This window comes from Rutidosis leptorrhynchoides, chromosome 11 (assembly GCF_046630445.1).
Source record: "Rutidosis leptorrhynchoides isolate AG116_Rl617_1_P2 chromosome 11, CSIRO_AGI_Rlap_v1, whole genome shotgun sequence".
In the NCBI taxonomy this organism is placed as follows: domain Eukaryota; kingdom Viridiplantae; phylum Streptophyta; class Magnoliopsida; order Asterales; family Asteraceae; genus Rutidosis; species Rutidosis leptorrhynchoides.
Genome location: NC_092343.1, coordinates 257771411 through 257777500, shown reverse-complemented (window position 1 = coordinate 257777500; position 6090 = coordinate 257771411). Strand labels below are relative to the sequence as shown.

General features: G+C 35.4%; 1 non-coding gene across 1 annotated transcript in view; it reads left to right on the top strand.

Moving 5' to 3' along the window:
* LOC139880022 (5S ribosomal RNA) overlaps nucleotides 1-38 on the top strand; it is a 119-nt gene extending 81 nt beyond the window's left edge. The window contains exon 1 of the ribosomal RNA XR_011770844.1: nucleotides 1-38. This exon is cut by the window's left edge and continues 81 nt beyond it. This is a non-coding gene — a ribosomal RNA (5S ribosomal RNA).
* The last annotated feature ends 6052 nt before the right edge of the window (nucleotides 39-6090 follow it).

The window sequence follows — 6090 nt, the reverse complement described above, 5'->3', positions numbered from 1 at the left end:
GATGGGTGACCCCCTGGGAAGTCCTCGTGTTGCACCCCCTTTTTTACTATGATTTTTCGTCCAGGGTTACCATCGAATCGGGCAACAACCATCGCCCGAGCACGACTCCGACCATCAGGGCAACGAAATAAGGTTCACTTTTCACCAAGACATGACGATCAACAAAAGCTAGGCGGGCATCGTCGCACAAACATGACTTCGATGAGCATGGCAACGCAATAAGGCTCACAACACTTGGTGAAATTTCACCAAGTCAAGGCGCGCAGCCTCTTGTAAGAAAACATGGAGATTTTTAGGGATGTTTTTTTGAGGGGGAGGGACGAATCTGAGCGACATGGGGCTGATGAAATGTCCCGTTCTTATTGATTAAAAACGTTCCATATTAATTGATTTCGTTGCGAGGTTTTGACCTCTATATGAGACGTTTTTCAAAGACTGCATTCATTTTTAAACAAACCATAACCTTTATTTCATCAATAAAGGTTTAAAAAGCTTTACGTAGATTATCAAATAATGATAATCTAAAATATCCTGTTTACACACGACCATTACATAATGGTTTACAATACAAATATGTTACAACAAAATAAGTTTCTTGAATGCAGTTTTTACACAATATCATACAAGCATGGACTCCAAATCTTGTCCTTATTTAAGTATGCGATAGCGGAAGCTCTTAATAATCACCTGAGAATAAACATGCTTAAAACGTCAACAAAAATGTTGGTGAGTTATAGGTTTAACCTATATATATCAAATCGTAACAATAGACCACAAGATTTCATATTTCAATACACATCCCATACATAGAGATAAAAATCATTCATATGGTGAACACCTGGTAACCGACAATAACAAGATGCATATATAAGAATATCCCCATCATTCCGGGATCCTCCTTCGGACATGATATAAATTTCGAAGTACTAAAACATCCGGTACTTTGGATGGGGCTTGTTAGGCCCAATAGATCTATCTTTAGGATTCGCGTCAATTAGGGTGTCTGTTCCCTAATTCTTAGATTACCAGACTTAATAAAAAGGGGCATATTCGATTTCGATAATTCAACCATAGAATGTAGTTTCACGTACTTGTGTCTATTTTGTAAATCATTTATAAAACCTGCATGTATTCTCATCCCAAAAATATTAGATTTTAAAAGTGGGACTATAACTCACTTTCACAGATTTTTACTTCGTCGGGAAGTAAGACTTGGCCACTGGTTGATTCACGAACCTATAACAATATATACATATATATCAAAGTATGTTCAAAATATATTTACAACACTTTTAATATATTTTGATGTTTTAAGTTTATTAAGTCAGCTGTCCTCGTTAGTAACCTACAACTAGTTGTCCACAGTTAGATGTACAGAAATAAATCGATAAATATTATCTTGAATCAATCCACGACCCAGTGTATACGTATCTCAGTATTGATCACAACTCAAACTATATATATTTTGGAATCAACCTCAACCCTGTATAGCTAACTCCAACATTCACATATAGAGTGTCTATGGTTGTTCCGAAATATATATAGATGTGTCGACATGATAGGTCGAAACATTGTATACGTGTCTATGGTATCTCAAGATTACATAATATATAATACAAGTTGATTAAGTTATGGTTGGAATAGATTTGTTACCAATTTTCACGTAGCTAAAATGAGAAAAATTATCCAATCTTGTTTTACCCATAACTTCTTCATTTTAAATCCGTTTTGAGTGAATCAAATTGCTATGGTTTCATATTGAACTCTATTTTATGAATCTAAACAGAAAAAGTATAGGTTTATAGTCGAAAAAATAAGTTACAAGTCGTTTTTGTAAAGGTAGTCATTTCAGTCGAAAGAACGACGTCTAGATGACCATTTTAGAAAACATACTTCCACTTTGAGTTTAACCATAATTTTTGGATATAGTTTCATGTTCATAATAAAAATCATTTTCTCAGAATAACAACTTTTAAATCAAAGTTTATCATAGTTTTTAATTAACTAACCCAAAACAGCCCGCGGTGTTACTACGACGGCGTAAATCCGGTTTTACGGTGTTTTTCGTGTTTCCAGGTTTTAAATCATTAAGTTAGAATATCATATAGATATAGAACATGTGTTTAGTTGATTTTAAAAGTCAAGTTAAAAGGATTAACTTTTGTTTGCGAACAAGTTTAGAATTAACTAAACTATGTTCTAGTGATTACAAGTTTAAACCTTCGAATAAGATAGCTTTATATGTATGAATCGAATGATGTTATGAACATCATTACTACCTTAAGTTCCTTGGATGAACCTACTGGAAAAGAGAAAAATGGATCTAGCTTCAATGGATCCCTGGATGGCTCAAAGTTCTTGAAGCAAAATCATGACACGAAAACAAGTTCAAGTAAGATCATCACTTGAAATAAGATTGTTATAGTTATAGAAATTGAACCAAAGTTTGAATATGATTATTACCTTATATTAGAATGATAACCTACTGTAATAAACAAAGATTTCTTGAGGTTGGATGATCACCTTACAAGATTGGAAGTGAGCTAGCAAACTTGAAAGTATTCTTGATTTTATGAAACTAGAACTTTTGGAATTTATGAAGAACACTTAGAACTTGAAGATAGAACTTGAGAGAGTTCAATTAGATGAAGAAAATTGAAGAATGAAAGTGTTTGTAGGTGTTTTTGGTCGTTGGTGTATGGATTAGATATAAAGGATATGTAATTTTGTTTTCATGTAAATAAGTCATGAATGATTACTCATATTTTTGTAATCTTATGAGATATTTCATGCTAGTTGCCAAATGATGGTTCCCACATGTGTTAGGTGACTCACATGGGCTGCTAAGAGCTGATCATTGGAGTGTATATACCAATAGTACATACATCTAAAAGCTGTGTATTGTACGAGTACGAATACGGGTGCATACGAGTAGAATTGTTGATGAAACTGAACGAGAATGTAATTGTAAGCATTTTTGTTAAGTAGAAGTATTTTGATAAGTGTATTGAAGTCTTTCAAAAGTGTATAAATACATATTAAAACACTACATGTATATACATTTTAACTGAGTCGTTAAGTCATCGTTAGTCGTTACATGTAAGTGTTGTTTTGAAACCTTTAGGTTAACGATCTTGTTAAATGTTGTTAACCCAATGTTTATAATATCAAAAGAGATTTTAAATTATTATATTATCATGATATTATGATGTACGAATATCTCTTAATATGATATATATACATTAAATGTCGTTACAACGATAAACGTTACATATATGTCTCGTTTCAAAATCATTAAGTTAGTAGTCTTGTTTTTACATATGTAGTTCATTGTTAATATAATTAATGATATGTTTACTTATCATAATATCATGTTAACTATATATATAACCATATATATGTCATCATATAGTTTTTTTTACAAGTTTTAACGTTCGTGAATCACCGGTCAACTTGGGTGGTCAATTGTCTATATGAAACCTATTTCAATTAATCAAGTCTTAACAAGTTTGATTGCTTAACATGTTGGAAACATTTAATCATGTAAATATCAATCTCAATTAATATATATAAACATGGAAAAGTTCGGGTCACTACAGTACCTACCCGTTAAATAAATTTCGTCCCGAAATTTTAAGCTGTTGAAGGTGTTGACGAATCTTCTGGAAATAGATGCGGGTATTTCTTCTTCATCTGATCTTCACGCTCCCAGGTGAACTCAGGTCCTCTACGAGCATTCCATCGAACCTTAACAATTGGTATCTTGTTTTGCTTAAGTCTTTTAACCTCACGATCCATTATTTCGACGGGTTCTTCGATGAATTGGAGTTTTTCGTTGATTTGGATTTCATCTAACGGAATAGTGAGATCTTCTTTAGCAAAACATTTCTTCAAATTCGAGACGTGGAAAGTGTGATGTACAGCCGCGAGTTGTTGAGGTAACTCAAGTCGGTAAGCTACTGGTCCGACACGATCAGTAATCTTGAATGGTCCAATATACCTTGGATTTAATTTCCCTCGTTTACCAAATCGAACAACGCCTTTCCAAGGTGCAACTTTAAGCATGACCATCTCTCCAATTTCAAATTCTATATCTTTTCTTTTAATGTCAGCGTAGCTCTTTTGCCGACTTTGGGCGGTTTTCAACCGTTGTTGAATTTGGATGATCTTCTCGGTAGTTTCTTGTATAATCTCCGGACCCGTAATCTGTCTATCCCCCACTTCACTCCAACAAATCGGAGACCTGCACTTTCTACCATAAAGTGCTTCAAATGGCGCCATCTCAATACTTGAATGGTAGCTGTTGTTGTAGGAAAATTCTGCTAATGGTAGATGTCGATCCCAACTGTTTCCGAAATCAATAACACATGCTCGTAGCATGTCTTCAAGCGTTTGTATCGTCCTTTCGCTCTGCCCATCAGTTTGTGGATGATAGGCAGTACTCATGTCTAGACGAGTTCCTAATGCTTGCTGTAATGTCTGCCAGAATCTTGAAATAAATCTGCCATCCCTATCAGAGATAATAGAGATTGGTATTCCATGTCTGGAGACGACTTCCTTCAAATACAGTCGTGCTAACTTCTCCATCTTGTCATCTTCTCTTATTGGTAGGAAGTGTGCTGATTTGGTGAGACGATCAACTATTACCCAAATAGTATCAAAACCACTTGCAGTCCTTGGCAATTTAGTGATGAAATCCATGGTAATGTTTTCCCATTTCCATTCCGGGATTTCGGGTTGTTGAAGTAGACCTGATGGTTTCTGATGCTCAGCTTTGACCTTAGAACACGTCAAACATTCTCCTACGTATTTAGCAACATCGGCTTTCATACCCGGCCACCAAAAATGTTTCTTGAGATCCTTGTACATCTTCCCCGTTCCAGGATGTATTGAGTATCTGGTTTTATGAGCTTCTCTAAGTACCATTTCTCTCATATCTCCAAATTTTGGTACCCAAATCCTTTCAGCCCTATACCGGGTTCCGTCTTCCCGAATATTAAGATGCTTCTCCGATCCTTTGGGTATTTCATCCTTTAAATTTCCCTCTTTTAAAACTCCTTGTTGCGCCTCCTTTATTTGAGTAGTAATGTTATTATGAATCATTATATTCATAGATTTTACTCGAATGGGTTCTCTATCCTTCCTGCTCAAGGCATCGGCTACCACATTTGCCTTCCCCGGGTGGTAACGAATCTCAAAATCGTAATCATTCAATAATTCAATCCACCTACGCTGTCTCATATTCAGTTGTTTCTGATTAAATATGTGTTGAAGACTTTTGTGGTCGGTATATATAATACTTTTGACCCCATATAAGTAGTGCCTCCAAGTCTTTAATGCAAAAACAACCGCGCCTAATTCCAAATCATGCGTCGTATAATTTTGTTCGTGAATCTTCAATTGTCTAGACGCATAAGCAATCACCTTCGTTCGTTGCATTAATACACAACCGAGACCTTGCTTTGATGCGTCACAATAAATCACAAAATCATCATTCCCTTCAGGCAATGACAATATAGGTGCCGTAGTTAGCTTTTTCTTCAATAACTGAAACGCTTTCTCTTGTTCATCATTCCATTCAAATTTCTTCCCTTTATGCGTTAATGCAGTCAAGGGTTTTGCTATTCTGGAAAAGTCTTGGATGAACCTTCTGTAGTAACCAGCTAGTCCTAAAAACTGGCGTATGTGTTTCGGAGTTTTCGGGGTTTCCCACTTTTCAACAGTTTCTATCTTTGCCGGATCCACCTTAATACCTTCTTTGTTCACTATGTGACCGAGGAATTGAACTTCTTCCAACCAAAATGCACACTTTGAAAACTTAGCGTACAATTCTTCCTTCCTCAATACTTCTAACACCTTTCTCAAATGTTCACCGTGTTCTTGGTCATTCTTTGAGTAAATAAGTATGTCATCAATGAAAACAATGACAAACTTGTCAAGGTATGGTCCACACACTCGGTTCATAAGGTCCATGAACACAGCTGGTGCATTAGTTAAACCAAACGGCATGACCATAAACTCGTAATGACCGTAACGTGTTCTGAAAGCAGTCTTTGGAATATCATCTTCTTTCACCCGCATTTGATGATA